This window comes from Cervus elaphus, chromosome 32 (genome assembly GCF_910594005.1).
Source record: "Cervus elaphus chromosome 32, mCerEla1.1, whole genome shotgun sequence".
Taxonomy (NCBI): domain Eukaryota; kingdom Metazoa; phylum Chordata; class Mammalia; order Artiodactyla; family Cervidae; genus Cervus; species Cervus elaphus.
Window position 1 is genome coordinate 51,258,964 of NC_057846.1, and position 18,976 is coordinate 51,277,939.

At 40.6% G+C, this 18,976-nt stretch overlaps 1 protein-coding gene across 2 annotated transcripts in view; it reads right to left on the minus strand.

Moving 5' to 3' along the window:
* The window catches only part of LOC122688122, a 102,805-nt gene extending 84,497 nt beyond the window's left edge, over positions 1-18,308 (minus strand). For both annotated transcript variants that reach the window (XR_006339340.1, XM_043893965.1), the window contains exon 1: positions 18,140-18,308. The gene's annotated coding sequence lies outside the window, so the exon portion shown is untranslated. The remainder of the gene's footprint in view (positions 1-18,139) is intronic.
* Between the last annotated feature and the right edge of the window lie 668 nt (positions 18,309-18,976).

An 18,976-nucleotide genomic window follows, 5' to 3' on the forward strand; every position in this document is an offset into this window, starting at 1 on the left:
CCCTGCCCTCCACTGTCTCCCAGAGTTTGCTCAGATTGTCACGTCCATTGAGTCGGTGATGCTATCTAACTATCTTATCCTCTGACATCCCTTTCTCCACATTACTATATATAAAATAGATAAACAACAAGGACCTACTATATAGCACAGGGAACTATTCAAAATCTTGTAATAACCTATATGGGAAAAGAATCTGAAAAAAGAATCTGAAGAAAGAATGTGTATATGTGTATATATATATAACAATCACTCTGCTTACCCATGAAACTAACACGACTTTGTAAATCAACTAGACTCTAATATAAAATAAAGGTTAAATTAATTTTCTTTAAGAAAATAGACTTTATATCAGAACACATCTTAATAAATTCCCAGCTAAGCAAATTTTTCTCAGACCTAAGTATAGAAGAAAGCTTTTTAAAGACAGAAGTTCTTAAGAATATTTAAGTGTTTATCCTAAAGGATCCTCCCAACACAGCTTGAGAAACATTTAACTTGAACAGAGAAAATCTAATTCTATGAAAGGATCTTTCAATGGTGCTTCCCAGGTGGCTCAGGGGTAAAGAATCCTCCTGCCAGTGCAGGTGAATGGAGCTCAACCCCTGGGTCAGGAAGCTCCCCTAGAGAGGAAAATGGCAGCCCACTCCAGTATTCTTGCCTGGAAAATCCCATGGCGAGAGGAGCCTGGCCGGCTACAGTCCATGGGATTGCAAGGAGTCAGACATGATTTAGCGACTAAATCACCACCACCATCTTTCAACTTCAAATCAGTTCTGCAAAGAAAGTGTATCTTTATAACTGGTAAGATATTTCCAAAGAGTAGGGTACTCCTAAAAATATATAAAATAAATTTATATTTTAATTAACTTAAAGTTTAAAATATGAAAATCCTCATAAATTTCACAAGCATCCAAGTACTTTTAGATTGTGGTTCTACATATTTTCCAGGTTAAAAGATAGCTTACTAGAAAATGTCAGACCCCCATATTACACTTACATTGTTTTTTGAGGGAGTCAACTTCTAAGAAGGCAATTGACTATATTTTCCCTTTTGTCAGAACTGATGTTGGTACCACTCCAGTCCTTCTTTACACAGGAGAATCTGAAGTGTTTTGCTCGCTTTCAGGTTATGAGGGATAGCTGTCCAATTCTGGATCCACTACTTATTTTTCTAATTAGTTCCTAATTGCGGATGCTATTGTGTTTCTCCTTAAAATGCAGAGAACTATGCTGCAGCTATAAAGGTCTGTGCTCACCATTCAAAACCTATCTGGCCTGAAAGGATGATAAACTCTTTAGTGCTTTCCCAGAAGAGGGCAATTGGTTTTCTGTTTGTAGTCTATTGTGCTGTTGGTAAATCCTAGGTTTTTCTCTTATGCACATAAGTCAGAGGAGGAGGAATTTGCTTCTGGTTCAATCAGTATTTCTCCTGGAAGGCAGGAGGGAGCCCAGGAGAGCTGTTAATCCAGTCTGCTGGGGTAGTATGCAGCAGAGTGCAGAGGCAGGCTACTAAAGCACTGACATGAGTGGTGGGGCTTGATGATATATAGACTTCACCTGCTCCACAACCAGAGCCTATAATAAAGTTTACAGTTTATAAAACACCATCCTAAAGTATTTATGTGGCTCTGTAGGTGAATTGGATCTGTTTTTCAACTCTGTATGCAATCATGCTGTTCAAAAGGCACTGACCTTTATGAAGGAAAATATGGAGCTTCTCCTAAGCTGCTCAGTGAATTTAATGTTCTAAATTTAATGCTCTACTTGAGTGGGGGTTTCATGTTCTGGGGATAGTTGAGGGAGAGTAGGGGAATGGTTTAAAAAAAAAAAAAAGGTTGGCTCCCTTAATATGTAGAGAGCAATTCTCCTTTTGCACTTCCTTAAAATGTTGATGATTCTCTAAAGTAGCACTGTCTAATGGAAAATATTTTCATCATCACAGGAAGTTTTATCTGTACTGTCCAATATGGTAGCCACATGTGGCTCCTGAGCACCTGAAATGCGATCAAACTAAGAAACTGAATTTTAAATCTTAAATTTAAACTTAATTTAGATTTAAGCAGTTACACATGGCCAGTAGATTTTCAAGCATTAATTTTAATGTTTGTGGTTATAGGATTCTTTATAAACATTTTGAAAACTACAGCCTGTTTCTACCTAGAAAACTGTTTAATGCAAATACACTTTCCAAGTGTTCACAGATCATCTGATTCACAACTATAGATCCATAGATGTCTGTGCACCCTGAGGACTTATATTCTGCAGTGAGATATATAAGGTTTGAATTATGATCACAACAAGCTGTGTGAATTGAGTTAGATAATATTCTTAAAATGTGTTCTTTCGTCTGTAAATTGAGCCTATTAATAATACCTACTTCATAGACTTGCTGAGAGGGTTAAATGAAAACATTAATCATCACTCTTAGGTTAATGGTTGAATCTATGAAAGAAATTATAGAACCATTTCATGTCTTAATTAAAAGGGACTTTATGAATTTTGGTCTGTACCACCCAGTTTCTGTCAGAAGACATGGTATACGTAACAGGAATTATGCAAATATGGGAGCGGATGAAGAAAGGAGGGTCTACAAGGAGGAAGTGGAAGTTCAAACAAGAGTGAACCGTTTCCGCCTTAACGCCAAGAACACCCGTGTGCTCCAGTGCCAAGCTGAATCTCAGGCAGGGTTCTGGGTGGAGTAGCAAAGACCAGCTGTATTGCTTTGTGAGGCAAAGGGGGACACAGCAGTTCATGCCCTCAGAAACCGTGTGTCCCAGCCTGGGAGAATTTGGTGAGGCGTTTTATAGCAATGTTCAAGAGCAGGCTTCCTGATAAGGATCAGGGTGTGTGACGGCCTGTAGTCTGGCCTCACATGATCCTGGAGAGCTCCTCTGATTCTTGAGGTCATCGAACCATGACTTAAACTCTGGAATGAGGAATGGTTCCTCAAGCACTAAAACCCCCATGTGTTGTGGGTTTCCTTTCTGTAAAGATCCCCTTCATGGAATACAGCCTTGCCCTGATGAAAGGACTTGCATAACTCAATGAAGTTATGAGCCATTCTCTGCAGGGCCACCCATGACAGATGGGTCATAGTGGAGACTTCTGACAAAACATGGTCCACTGACAGAGGGAATGGCGAACCACTCCAATATTCTTGCCTCGAGAATCCCATGAACAGTATGGAAAGACAAAAAGATATGGCACTGGAAGAAGAGCCTCCCAGGTCAGAAGGTATCCAATACGCCACTGGGGAAGAGCAGAGGGCAGCTACAAATAGCTCCAGAAAGCCAGCTGGCAGTTAGCTCGGTTGGTTAGAGCATGGTGCAAATAGCAAATAGCTCCAGAAGAATGAAGTGTCTGGGCCAAAGCAGAAATGATGCTCAGTTGTGGATATGTCTGGTGGTGAAAGTAAGTCCAATTCTGTAAAGAACATTATTCATAGGAACCTAGAATGTTAGGTCCACAAATCAAGGTAAATTGCACATGATTAAGCAGGAGATGGCAAGATTGAACATCAACATCTTAGAAATCAGTAAACTAAAATGGATGGGAATAGATGAAGTTAATTCAGGTAACCATTGTATCTACTACTGTGTACAAGAATCCCTTATAAGAAATGGAGCAGCCTTCATAGTTTATAAGAGTCCTGAATGCAGTGCTTGGGTCAGGCCTCAAAAACGACAGAATGATCTCCATTTGTTCATTCTACACAGTCAGCAAAAACAAAACCTGGAGCTGACTGTGGCTCATATCATGTGCTTCTTTTTGTAAAATTCAGCCTTAAATGGAAGAAAGTAGAGAAAACCACTAGGTTATTCACGTATGACCTAAATCAAATTCCTTATGATTATACAGTGGAGGTGACAAATAGATTCAAGGGATTAGATCTGGTAGATAGAGTGCCTAAAGAACTATGGACCCATGTTTGTAACACTGTACAGGAGTCAGTGACCAAAACATCTCAAAGAAAAAGAAATTCAATCAAGCAAAGTGGTTGTCTCAGGAGGTTTTACAAATAGCCAAGGAAAGAATATAAGTGCAAGACAAAGGAGAAATGGAAAAATATACCCCAATGAATGCAGGGTTCCAGAGAATAGCAAGGAGAAATAAGGCAGCCTTTTTAAATGAACAATACAAAGAGGTAGAGGAAAACAATAGAATGGGAAAGACTAGAGAGCTCTTCAAGAGAATTGGAGATATGGAGGGAACATTTCAGGCAAGAATAGGTAGGATAAAGGACATAAACAGTAAGGATCTAACAGAGGCAGGAGACATTAAGAAGAGGTGGCAAGTATACACAGAAGAACTATACAAAAACGTTTTAATGACTTGGCTATACACAATGGTGTGGTCACATACCTAGAGCCAGAAATCCTGGAATATGAAATCAAGTGGGCATTAGGAAGTATTACTACAAATAAAGCTAGTGGATGTGATGGTATTCCAGCTGATCTATTTCAAATCATAAAAGATGATGCTGTGAAAGTGCTACACTCAATATGCCAGAAAATTTGGAAAACTCAGCAATGGCCACAGGACTGGAAAAGGTCAGTTTTCATTCCTCTCTCCAAGAAAATCAATGCCAAAGAGTGTTCAAACTAAAGTACAATTGTAGGTACTAAAGTACAACTCTGCAAAGTACAGTTTATTACTAAAGTATAAAACTGCTCATTTCTCATGCTGGCAAGGTAATGCTCAAAATCCTTCAAGCTAGTTTCAGTACTTTAACTAACAACTCCCAGATGTACAAGCTAGGTTTCAAAGAGGCAAAGGAACCAAAGATCAAATTGCCAACCTTGTTTGGATCATGGACAAAGCAAGATAGTTTGAAAAAAAATCTGTTTTTGTTTCATAGGCTATGGTAAAGCCTTTTACTGTGTGAATCACAACAAACTGTGGAAAATTCTTAAAGTGATGAGGCTATCAGACCACCTTACCTGCCTCCTGAGAAACCTGTATGCAGGTCAAGAAGACACAGTTAGAACCAGATATGGAACAACTGACTCGTTCAAAATTGGGAAAGGAGTATGACAAGGCTGTATATTGTTCCTCTGCTTATTTAACTTATATGCAGAGTAGATCATTTGAAATGCAGGGCTGGATGAATCACAAGCTGGAATCAAGATTGTCAGGAGAAATTTCAACAACCTTACATATGCAGATCGCACCCCTCTAATGCAGAAGGCAAAGAGGAACTAAAGAGCTTCTTGATGAGGGTGAAAGAGGAGAGTGAAAAAGCTGGTTTGAAACTCAACATTCAAAAATCTAAGATCATGGCATCAGGTCCCATCAATTCATGGCAAATAGAAGGGGAAAAATTGGAAGCAGTGACAGATGTTATTTTTTTGGGCTCCAAAATCAGTGTGGACAGTGCCTGCACAATAAATCAAAAAATGTTTGCTCCTTGGAAGGAAAGCTATGACAAGCCTAGACAGTGTATTAAAAAGTAGAAACATCACTCTGCTGAAAAAGGTCCATATAGTCAAGAAAGCTGTGATTTTTCCAGTAGTTGTGTACAGATCAGAGATTTGGACCATAAAGAAGGCTGAGTGGTGAAGAATTGATGCTGTTGAATTGTAGTGCTGGAAAGTATCTTGAGAGTCCTATGGACTGCAAGGTTGTCAAGTCAGTCAATCCTAAAGGAATCCAACCCTGCATATTCACTGGGAGGACTGATGCTGAAGCTGAGGCTCCAATACTTTGGCCACCTGATGTGAAAAGCCAACTCACTGGAAAAGACCTTGATGCTGGGAAAGATTAAGGGCAAGAGGAAAAATGGGTGGCAGAGGATGAGATGGTTAGATGGCATTGCCAACTCAGTGGACATGAATTTGAGCAGATTCTGGGAGGTACATGAGGACAGAGAAACCTGGAGTTCTGCAGTTCATGGGGTCACAGAAAGTTGGACAGGTCTTAGCAGCTGAACACCACAACAATATAGCTCAATGATATTGCTATCTGCATCCCTAGGGAGAATCTGCATCCCTTAGGGAGAATCTGCATCCCTAGGGAGAATCTGCATCCCTTAGGCAGAATCTGCATCCCTTAGGCAGAATCTGCATCCCTAGGGAGAATCTGCATCCCTTAGGGAGAATCTGCATCCCTAGGGAGAATCTGCATCCCTTAGGGAGAATCTGCATCCCTAGGGAGAATCTGCATCCCTTAGGGAGAATCTGCATCCTTAGGGAGAATCTGCATCCCTTAGGGAGAATCTGCATCCCTAGGGAGAATCTGCATCCTTAGGGAGAATCTGCATCCCTTAGGGAGAATCTGCATCCCTTAGGGAGAATCTGCATCCTTAGGGAGAATCTGCGTCCCTTAGGGAGAATCTGCATCCTTAGGGAGAATCTGCATCCCTTAGGGAGAATCTGCATCCTTAGGGAGAATCTGCATCCCTTAGGGAGAATCTGCATCCCTTAGGCAGAATCTGCATCCTTAGGGAGAATCTGCATCCCTTAGGGAGAATCTGCATCCCTTAGGGAGAATCTGCATTCCTTAGGCAGAATCTGCATCCCTTAGGGAGAATCTGCATCCTTAGGGAGAATCTGCATCCTTAGGGAGAATCTGCATCCCTTAGAGAGAATCTGCATCCTTAGGAAGAATCTGCATCCTTAGGGAGAATCTGCATCCCTTAGAGAGAATGAGGGCCCTGCCTCAAGGCTGCACTGTTGTTTTTGGCTGCTTTTCCTTTGTCTTTGCATCTTCCTCCTTCCTTGATCAGCAATGGTTTGAACTTGCCCTGTGTAACTCAGGGAAGGTCATGAAGGCTGCAGACTATTTCCTCAGAAACAAGAAATGTAAGGCAGAGAATGCCTTCCATGTCTAGGAGCCCCACAATGTCTTGCTCAGTTTCAGTCTGAAATGCTGGAGCACATGGACAAGTCAGAGTTTGCAGGAAAATTCAAGAAGCAAAGTATCTAGACATCAACTGGGCCATGAAGGGAAAACCAGCTGGAGTCCTGTAGTAAGCACCTCTTCTGAGGAAGCTGGGGTCTCTTCGGGCTTGTGCCTGGTGGTGGGCAATGGGTCAGTGCTGGCTGACAGGACCAGCAATTATGGTGACAAGATTTACTCAGATTGTGAGGAGAAGGAAGACAACTGTTGTTCATGGGCCACTTCTGGCCTGCAGTCCCAGGATCTGATTGTCAAGTTCCTTCAAAGAGTAATGGCCTCATCTTTATTTCTACCTTCCAATCTTGAACAAGTTTCTTTCTTGGCCAACTCGATTCTGAAACCACACAGGAAAGGTGTTCTGATGTGGACAAAAAAATATTGCCTGCCCTTTTAGCAAACAAAAATGTTGCCTGCCATCAAGAGAGGAGACACTGTAAAGGTCATCTGCCCCTGACACTGTGCCCTGAGAGGGATTCAGGATGGAGAAAAATAGGATGCTGGTTCTAGATAATTAAGATGCTTATGAAAGGAATAATTTCAATGATCTCAGACTCTTGCATTTTCCCATACATAGAACAGTATTAAGATCTTTAACTTGAGATGTCTGTTTTTCGGGATTAGCTTTAATTTTTCAGTGTTTGACTCATTCTTTTTTTCAGCAAAAACTCCTATAATGTTAGCCAAGTTGATAAAACACATTCAAGCGCATAGCTCAACACCCTATTTTAGAAATTATTTTGATTTTATTATTTGCAAATTATAATGATTTTAGAATCATTTATATATGATTTTATAATAGACATAGACTCCTTAATTTGCAAATGATTTTCAGAATACTCAGTGATTGGCACAAGAATGTCTAATGGGGGCTGTGATTAGAACACTGGTTTCTTGATCCTCAGTACCTGGAGGACTGTGTGTACACAGCTGGAGAGCATGCCCTGGAGCAATTCAACTGCTCTTTCTCTTATGCTGCGGAGGGAGGATAAAGGGCAGAGTAAGTCCAAGGACAGTTCACGTTTCCATTCAAAGCCAGTGACGCCAGTGGAACCAGCCAAATGATCACTGGCATACACAGAAACAGCTCAAAGCTAAATTACTCCTAGAGCTTTCTATGTCCCTGTGGATTATTAGCCTTTGGCTGAATTCAGGTATATCTTTATAAAATAAAAGATTAGTATCACCTTCTCAGCAAAAAAGACTGAGGCAAACTATTGTGCTCACATTTACCCATTGTGCCTCCCACCCCCAAGAATATAAATCAATCCGCATTTTCTTTGTGACAAGCTTGTAGAAATAATGTTGTATAAGCAAAAGAAATGCGAGGGAATTATTTATGTAATGGAGATATTTTTTCTCATAAATTGTCAAATTATAAATAGTTGCCAACCTGTTGGATTTTCCTAAGGCTGTGCTCTTTGCTTTTATCAACTTTATATATGATTTATGAAGGCAGATGCACCAGATTGAAAAACGATAAAGAAAATGTGACTTGCCTGAAAACTGAATCCAGAGATAAGCGTGTGAGTTTTAAAGCACTGCATCAGAATACAAAATTTCATTGTAATAATGATATAAAATTTATCTATTTTTCACCCAAAAATTGCCATGTAAAATGCTGTATATTTAAATTAATCACCAAAACTTTGTGATGTTGATATTACACTGTTCGTTTCACATAGAAAATACTTAAGCCTCAAAGAAATACAGAAACTATTTTACATTGTTGTTCAAGCTAGTGGTGAAGATGGATGTGTCTACAAAGAAATGCAGAAAGCTATGAATAAGAAGAGTTTATCAGGGACCTTAAGAATTGCAACTCAGGAGGCACTGCTTCAAATAACAATTCAAATCTGTTCCAAGGGAAATAGAAAATGGCAGGGGTTATAAGACAAGATACAATGCCATTCCAGAGAAACTGTGCAGGTTATTTTTACATAACTATGATCGGTACCAGTGAAATAGAAGGGAAGGGGGCAGGGCACAGCTTTGAAAGAAAGACATAGCCTGAGGGCACAACACAACTGATCAGAATCAAATGAGTCCAAGATGGCAGAGAAGTCACCTTGACTAGACCTTGATGCTCAGTATAAGCTCCTTATAATACTTCAGCACGTGAGCAAGCTAACTGACACAACCAGAGGTGCCCTGACAGTTCCCAGGTTGACGAAAGACCAAAAAGGGGGAGGTCGCTCAATGCCTGGAAACCTCTGCCCCTTCCCAAAATGGTTGGAGTAATCCTACTCATTAGCCAATGAAATTACTCAGCCCATAAAAGATAACCACTTCATATTTCCAGGCCACACCCACGCTCAGTGATGGCCCACACTGTTTGTGCAGTACATTTTTCACTGAATGAAATCTACTTCTTACCTACCACTTAGTCTCTCAGTGAATTCTTTCTGCAATGAGACACAAAGAACATGAACCTCAGTCAGTCAGTTCAGTTGATCAATAGTGTCCAACTCTGAGACCCCCAAGGGCTGTAGCACACCAGGCTTCTCTGTCCATCACCAACTCCCAGAGCTTATTCAAACTCATGTCCATTCAGTCGGTGATCCACCCAACCATCTCATCCCCTGTTGTCCCCTTCTCCTCCCACCTTCAATCTTTCCCAGCATCAGGGTCTTTTCCAATGAGTCAGTTATTTGCATCAGGTGGCCAAGTACTGGAGTTTCAGCTTCAGCATCAGTCCTTCCAATGAACACCCAGGACTGATCTCCTTTAGGGTGGACTGGTTGGATCTCCTTGCAGTCCAAGGGACTCTCAAGAGTCTTCTCCAACACCACAGTTAAAAAGCATCAATTCTTTGGCACTCAGCTTTTTTTATAGTCCAATTTTCACATACATACATGACTACTGGAAAAACCATAGCTTTGACTAGACAGACCTTTGTCACCAAAGTGATGTCTCTGCTTTTTAATATGCTGTCTAGGTTGGTCATAGCTTTTCTTCCAAGGAGCAAGTGTCTTTTATTTTCATGGGTGCCGTCACCATCGGAGGTGATTTTGGAGCCCCAAAATATAAAGTCTCTCATGATTTCCATTGTTTCCCCATCTATTTGTCATGAAGTGATGGGACCAGATGCCATGATCTTAGTTTTCTGAATGTTGAGCTTTCAGCTAACTTTATCACTCTCCTCTCTCACTTTCATCAAGAGGCTCTTTAGTTCGTATTTGCTTTCTGCCATAAGGGTGGTGTCATTGGCATATCTGAGGTTATTGATATTTCTCCCAGCAATCTTGATTCCAGCTTTTGCTTCATCCAGCCCAGCATTTTACATGATGTACATATAAGTTAAATAAGCAGGGTGACAATATACAGTTTTGACATACTCCTTTCCTGAATTGGAACCAGCCTGTTTCTCCATGTCCAGTTCTAACTGTTGCTCCTTAACCTGCATAGAGATTTCTCAGGAGACAGGTCAGGTGGACTGGTATTCCCATCTCTAGAAGAATTTTCCAGTTTGTTGTGATCCACACAGTCAAAGGTGTTGGCATAGTCAAAAAAGCAGAGTAGATATTTTTCTGGAACTCTCTTGCATTTTTGATGATCCAGTAGATGTTGGCAATTTGACCTCTGGTTCCTCTGCCTTTTTTAAATCCAGCTTGAACATCTGGAAGTTCAGGGTTCATGTACTGTTGTAGCCTGGTTTGGAGAATTTTGAGCATTACTTTGCTAGCGTGTGAGATGAGTGCAATTGTGCGGTAGTTTGAGCATTCTTTGGCATTGCATTTCTTTGGGATTGGGATGAAAACGGACCTTTTCCAGTCCTGTGGCCACTGCTGAGTTTTCCAAATTTGCTGGCATATTGTGTGCAGCACTTTCACAGTATCATCTTTCAGGATTTGAAATATCTCAGCTGAAATTCCATCACTTCCACTAGCTTTGTTTGTAGTGATGCTTCCTAAGGCCCTCATGACTTCACATTCCAGGATGTCTGGCTCTAGGTGAGTGATCACACCATCGTGATTATCTGGGTCATGAAGATCTTTTTTTGTACAGTTCTTCTGTGTATTCTTGCCACCTCTTCTTAATATCTTCTGCTTCTGTTATGTCCATACCATTTCTGTCCTTTATTGAGCCCATCTTTGCATGAAATGTTCCCTTGGTATCTCTAATTTTCTTGAAGAGATCTCTAGTCTTTCCCATTCTATTGTTTTCCTCTATTTCTTTGCACTGATCACTGAGGAAGGCTTTCTTATCTCTCCTTGCTATTCTTTGGAACTCTGCCTTCAAATCAGTATATCTTTCCTTTTCTCCTTCGCTTTTCACTTCTTTTCACAACTATTTGTAAGGCCTCCTTAGACAGCCATTTTGCTTTTTTGCATCTTTTTCTTGGGGATGGTCTTGATCCCTGTCTCCTATACAGTGTCATGAACCTCTGTCCATAGTTCATCAGACATTCGGTCTATCAGATCTAGTCCTTCAAATCTATTTCTCACTTCCACTGTATAAATGTTAGGGACTTGATTTAGGTCATACCTGAATGGTCTAGTGGTTGTCCCCACTTTCTTCAATTTCAGTTTGAATTTTGCAACTAAGAGTTCATGATCTGAGCCACAGTTAGCTCCTGGTTTTGTTCTTTGCTGACTGTATAGAGCTTCTCCATCTTTGGCTACAAAGAATATAATCAATCTGATTTTGGTATTGACCACCTGCTGATGGCCATGTATAAAGTCTTCTCTTCTATTGTTGGAAGAGGGTGTTTGCTATGACCAGTATGTTCTTTTGGTAAAACTCTATTAGCCTTTGCCCTATTAGCCTTTGCCCTGCTTCATTTTGTACTCCAAAGCCAAACTTGCCTGTTACTCCACGTATCTCTTGACTTCCTCCTTTTGCATTCCAGTCCCCTATAATGAAAAGGGCCACTTTGCAGGGTGCTAGTTCTAGGAGGTCTTGTAGGTCTTCATAGAACTGTTCAACTTCAGCTTCTTCAGCATTACTGGTCAGGGCAGAGACTTGGATTACCATGATATTGAATGGTTTGCCTTGGAAATGAACAGGCATCACTCTGTCATTTTAGAGATGACATCCAAGTACTGCATTTTGGACTCTTTTGTTGACTATGATGGCTACTTCATTTCTTCTAAGGGATTCTTGCCCACAGTAGTAGATATAATGATCATCTGCGTTAAATTCACTCATTCTAGTCCATTTTAGTTCACTGGTTCCTAAAATGTAGATATTCACTCTTGCCATCTTCTGTTTGACCAGTTCCAATTTACCTTGATTCATGGACCTGACATTCCAGGTTCTTATGCAATATTGTTCTTTATAGCATCAGATTTTACTTCCCTCACCAGTCACATTCACAACTGGGTGTTGTTTTTGCTTTGGATCCATCCCTTCATTCTTTCTGGAGTTATTTCTCCACTGTTCCCCTGAGGCTCAGTAAGTCCAGACATCGGGTGAGTGATTCTAATTAAAAGACCATGCATTCAAGTCCCAGGCAGGCTTTTGGCTGGTTTCTAGTGCTAGCCTCTTGGGTTCAAGTTCCAAACTGGGTTTTGGCTGGGTTCATGTCCTGGTGGATGGGTTCAAGCCCCAATATGAGGTGAACAGTTTCACCAGCAAGCATTCAATCACTTGCCAGCAGTAGAGTGATTGCTTAGCTGTGATCTCTAGGAAGTAAAGAAAACAAGTTCCAGGTGGCTTTGGATGGCTTTTGGATGTCAAAAGTTTACACTGCTCTTGGGGATGAACAAGTTTATAGTTCAAATTTCCTCCCTTTGATGACTCCTTGTTTGGAAAGCATTGATGATAAATCACCTTGTGTGCCAGTACTCACTTGTTAAGATCATTAAACAAAAGTCCCCCAGAGCCGAGAAGTCTCATTGTTTGTACATCAAGTCCCACAGAAGAGGAAAAGAGACTAAGAGTCATGATCTTCAGAAAATAGTCACATTCAAGAACAAGGAGATTTTCAGGAAGAAAGACTAGGCATCGCCCACACCTGCAATCATGACATACTTAGTCCATTTTTTATCTGTGGTATAAATTGTGGGACATGTCTAGCTGAATAATTCAAGACTTTGTGCAATCATAATTTTAATACCCTGAGTAGCTGAGCAACAGCAAGAAATACAGAGCATCATTAATTTAAGAAGGACAAAGAGAGAACATATGGGGTATCTGAATGACATCCAAGACCCTTTAACATGTGATGAAATTTACTTTTATTGACTATTTCATCCCAACCAAGAATCAGAACCATCTATATTCACACAGCTTACTGCCTATATTAACATGACTTTAAAAGTTGCAGATAACTGCATTTCATTCCAGGCAGCTCCTGAAAGATCCATCAACTCTTCAACTGAAAGGATCAAATGATAGTTTGTACTTTAAGACTTTCTTAACCTCTTGCTTCAAAATATTTGCCTTGCTGCTGTGTACAAATCCAAGATTATATGTAATTACAACTCTCTTATTTAAATACCTTAAACTTGACTTTAAAATCTCAATAAATAATCCAAATTTGCTCTTCACTTTGTCCATCACTACTATTGGGGAAGAATACCTCTTCCTGAGGTAAGCAATAAACTCGCCTTTTTTTTATTGGCTAGTCATTTTTCTGTTTTGGGAACTTTGCCTCTGGCTCAATGCAGCCAATATTAGAAAAGTCACAGCTCATTGAATGTTCCACTCTCAATCACACCCTGCTTTTCCCACATAGCTGTTTCTACCCACGTGCCTGAAACGCCTCATTCCACATCCTTTCTTTATCTGACAAGCTTCAAGCTAAAATTTAAGATCAATTTGATTGTTATGTGAAGCCTCCTTCAACAATTATAGTTGGAGATAATTATTTCTCACTTGGTTGCTACCAAATAAAATTGCCCGTAACTCAGTTATTATAACCCCACTCTATATTATAAATATATGCATATTTTTCATGCATATATCTGGTATATGCATAGTAGTATACATATATTTGGTATATACATTGGTAGTATGTAAGCTCCCTGAAAGCAAATAATGTTAACATTTCTTTTACCTCAGTCTCCTAAACAACAGATTTATTGACTGACATGTTATAGCTATGCATTTGTTCTTTTTTGAGGAAATGAATAGTCAGCATGTGCCTTTTTAATATTAGGTACTCAAAAATTAAGTTATATTTTGTTTTAAGATATTGAACAACTGGAGTCAATAATTCAGCAAGGTAGTGATGAAAGAAAATGTGGAAAATGGCTCCCTACTGTTTTTTCCCTATAAATACACCTATGAGACAGTTTAGCTTATAATTAAGCACAGTCAGAGAATAACAAGAGATAGGAATAAATAGAACAATTATAACATATGCTGTAATAAAAGCTATGTGAATGTGGTCTCTTTTTCTCAAAATATCCTATTGTACCGTTTGCCCCACCTTCTTATGATGATGGTGTACCCACTTGGTGAGATGAAGTGAAATGAATGATGGAGGCATTTTGATCACTATATTAGGCTATTACTGACCTTCTGATGATTTGTCAGAAGGGGGATCACTTGCTTTGGGTGATCCTGGACCACTGAACTGTGACAAAGTTGATGGCTGGATGTCAGGAGTGGATGATGTCAATGGTTGGAGAACTCAGGTGAGACAGAGCAGAATGGCAGGAGGTTTCATCACAGTACTCAGAACAGCATGCAGTTTAAAATGTATTATTTATTTCTGGAACTTTCCATTTAGTATTTCTGGGCCTTGGATGAACCCAGGTAATAGAAACCAGAGAAAGTGAAACCATGGATAAAAAGGGACTAGTCTGTGGTCTAAGTCTCATGGTGTTTGGCAAAGTTCCTTTCCCTCTCAATTTGTAGAACTACACTCTGCTTATTTTCCAATACATTGTTAGTTCACTATCATTTTTTTTAAGTCAGGTATTTCAGAGCTGATTTTCAGATCCAGAGAGTGGATGCTGTGGAAAATGGGAATGGATTTTACAGAAAGCTCAGGTTGAACATTATTCACTAAAGAAGATATATTCTTCTACCTTCCCTATTCATTATACATTTTAGCTCTTATTTCTCCTCCATTCAGTAAGGAAAATTTGTATATAAGTTAAAGATAGAAGCTTCTCAGATCAGAAAGGAAAAGATAGCCAAAGGACCTATATTTTAGCACTGCATATACTATTTTCTAAATACAATTCTGAATAATTTACTGTTGCTAACCTAAGACTTAAAATGGAGATAGAATTAACACCCAATTCAAAGCACTGTGCATAAAGTGTAATGTGATAATGTAAACAACAAGTGTTCTATGAATGATTAAGTGAAAGTGAAATCACTCAGTCGTGTCTGACTCTCCAGGCAAGAATACTGGAGTGGGTAGCCTTTCCCTTCTCCAGAGGATCTTCCCAATCCAGGGATTAGAACCCAGGTCTCCTGCATTGCAGGTGGATTCTTTACCAGCTGAGCCACGAGGGAAGCCTGAGTTCTAAGCAAGTTCAAATAGTTGCTAGTCAGAACAGGAAGGGATGTGGGGACAGGGAGCGGGAATCAAGGAACAGCAGTGCAGTCTTGGGGCAGGGTCCTGATTCCCCCTCAAGCGATACACACACCGTATCTTTGAGACATAGTGTAGATATCAAAACCCCCACCAAGTGGGAGAAGTGAACTGTTTGCTGTCCACATGCATGTAGACCCCAGCCTCCTTAGAACCAGGAGGTTGATGATTCTGAGTCCTACTCACCTCACCACCGAATCATCAGGAGAATGTCCACGAGCTGATCACACCTGCTCCCTGACACTGTAAGACCCCCCACCGCTGTCTCCGGGGCACGACACACAGTTTTGAGAGCACTAGCCTGCTGTGCTCCCCTTTGCCTGGCAAAACAATAAAACTTTTCTACTTTATCAAAATTCTGTCCCAGGAATTAATTCAGTCTTGGGCTCTAGAGGCCCAATTTGGCTTCAGTTGGGTATGAGGGGAACAGTGAAATGATAAGATGGTAAAAAGCAGAGGTTTTATATCTCTCAGAGTGTGGGATTTGGGGTGAGGACAGAGAGTGCCGATCCGGGAAGGCCTCTTGAACTCCTGGGGCTTTTGGTGGTTCTTTCAGCCGTGTGCTTTCCTCTCCACAGAACTTCCTCTGTGTTGTGTCTGTGTATCTTTCAGGAACCAGCTGGAAATACCAGATGGGTTTCAAGAATGTGGAAGCTCCAAGAAGTTTTGCCCCAATGCTACTATCTCCCATGTACTGGAAAACTCCTCCTGAAGGATTCTTGTCTTTCCCGTCCTTCATGTCCCTGGAGTTTCCTCCTGAGCAAAGTGTGAGGAATTAATAAGAGCCCTGGGTCTCCCTGGCTCTGAGCCATGACACTGGCATTTACTAGTGGTCATGACGTAAGGAGAAGTGATCACATTTGAGATATGGAATGACTCAGGAATACACTTGCTTTCCTGATTTGTTGGAAAGAACACAATAATGGTGTATGAGAACTTTTAATCCACAAACCGACATGTAACTTTCAAAAGAATTAACACTTTCCCTTACCAATGTGTCAATAAATTCTTGACATCCTTGATACAGGCTGATGTTTATTTATAGAAGCTGCAAATGCAAACATACATAAATGTACTCTATCATGCACACAGAGACACATCTACTGCTAGGCAGGCTGTGGGGAAGAGCACACTCGTCCTGGGTTTTTCCTCTATAATCACACTCACAACACGTCTGACACTAGATCTGCACAGCAATCCAGAAATTGTCTACTTTGGGGATTTTTATGGAGGCATGATTTAAAATGAAGTCAATTTCTAGGCCCTCTCCTCCCTCTGGGGAATGGGGCCTAGGGCTGAAAATCAAAGCTTCTAGTCATGGCTTGGTTTCTCTGGTGACCAGATCCCCTCCTGGAGCCCAGCTCGTGCCACCTCATCAGAGGCACAGACACTCCGAGCACCCGGGGGACTGACTTCAAGGGGCGCAGAAGCTCTGTCAGAAATCAGGGCCAAAGACCACATGCTAGAACAGATGACGCCCACTGTGCTCTTCACACTTAGGGAGATCCTCAGGCTCTAGGAGCTTTGTTCCGGGAACTGGGGTCAGATTTTACACACCACACGCACACACATGCATATATTATAGAGAGAAAGAAAAAGGATATGCATTCTTTTATTTCACACGGGCAAACAAAGGCAACACAGGAGCCTCAGCTTTAGGATAAGGACGCACACTCACAGTAGGTCTAGCAGCAAATTAGATGAATAGATCTGGAGTCAGTTTGATCTAGTGGCACAGACACTTATTATTTAGCTTTCAAGGAGAAAAGTGCACTAGTATTATCTTTCGAGATCCTTGGTTTTCTACCTATTCAGCCTGTGCTGGACTCACTATGTCACCAAAATATCTATCAGACATTACTCTGTATGCCCTAATCATTTCAGTTTATTTTGGAGGGCATTGTTCTTTTGAGCTGATTAACTCTCCACTCCCATCCCACACCTGCCCTTGGTCTTTTTCCTACTAATGTGGCTCAATCTAAGGCCCAGAAACAATCTTCTTTTCTGGGAAATGCCTCTTGTATTTCTAGTGACCATTAATTCATAATCAGTTAGATCTGTTAAAATATAGAAAACAGATGGCAACATCTGGACTACAGCAAAAATAGATGTCTCACATCTAGGTATACCCAAAGCCAAGTTATCACTGATGGATTTTCTTTTTTTTGTATTTACCTTTCAAAGAAAGTACTAGACTCAAAAATGATATTTGAAGCTGATTTTGACAACTTCATCATGCAGAAATGATTTATAACTTGACTGATAAAAGAGTTTTTCTCTCTCATAGTTATAAACATGTTTCAAGATCAGCATTTACTCTAATGTATAATATTTGTATATAATGTATGTTCTTTTTGTAAATATCAGTTGTTAAAAAATATTTGCAGTCAATTTGCAGTTTGAATTATAAGTGTGTCCAATTCAGCAAGCCAGACCACTTATTTACTCAGTGGTTGCTCCGATGCCAAAGAATATACTAGTTTACTCAAGTTATTTTTGCACTTCTATCAAAGTGTGCTCTGTTCAAACGGTGTTCAATAGCGTGATCACGAAAGGAAAATCAATACCCATAAGACAATCACTGAAAAAGTAAAACCCAGTAAAGTTCATTTGTGTGGCACCATACAAGAGAATTGCTAAGTGAAAAAGAAATCCATGAATATAAGAAAAAGATTTGGTACTCCAGACCTGGCACAAATGTGGGTGTATTTATTTAAATGAAAAAGTAGGCCTTTCAGAGCTGCTTACCTGGGAATCTGACTGCGGTTCTTGCGTTAGTTTTCTCTAGCTCCTGTAACAAACGACAGTAAATTGGTTGGCTTCCGACAACAGAAATACTTGCTTTCATGGTTCTGGAGGGCAGAATCACGGTGTTGGCAGGGCCAAGCTCCCTCCAAAGGCTCTAGGAGGAATCCGAGTCCTTGCCCCGCCAGGCCTCCAGCCGCAGGCATTCAAGGACTCCTGGCTGCATCATTTCCGTTTGCATCATTTCCGTTTCTGCCTTTGCGTTCACTTCCGCTTTCCTTCCTGTTTCTCCCTCCATCTCGCTCTTATAAGGATGCACGCGATGGCATTAAGGGCCCAGCGGGATGCGCTTGGCTGTTTCCTCAAGTTTCTTCCTCCCTTCCTCCCCTTCTCTTTCTCGCTCTTTCTTCTATAGCCACTATGGACAACTTAAAAAATTAAAAGCCGAGCTACCGCATGATCCCACAACCCACTGCTGGGCGTCCCTTACGGCTTGCACCTAGGGCGGAGTACTTCTCCCACCCAACATTTTCACATGAATTAATGACTGATTCTGTTCAATGAAACATAAATTTTAATGGTTTTTCACTAAAATGCCGTGAAAAATTCTCTGATCTATTTGAAAATGGAGCAAAACAAAAACAACTTTTTCAACTGCAGGATTTCTCAGCTCTTTAGCTGCAAAAATGCACTATAAGTCTTTAATGATAATGCCAGGTTTAAACAGTGAAGAGCAGTTTTATTTAAGAAGATAGATGAGTTTGGGGAATAGCAGAGGGATTTCGCTGGGGACAAGCAAGTATGGTGAACCATAGGCAAATCATGAGAACAAGTGATACC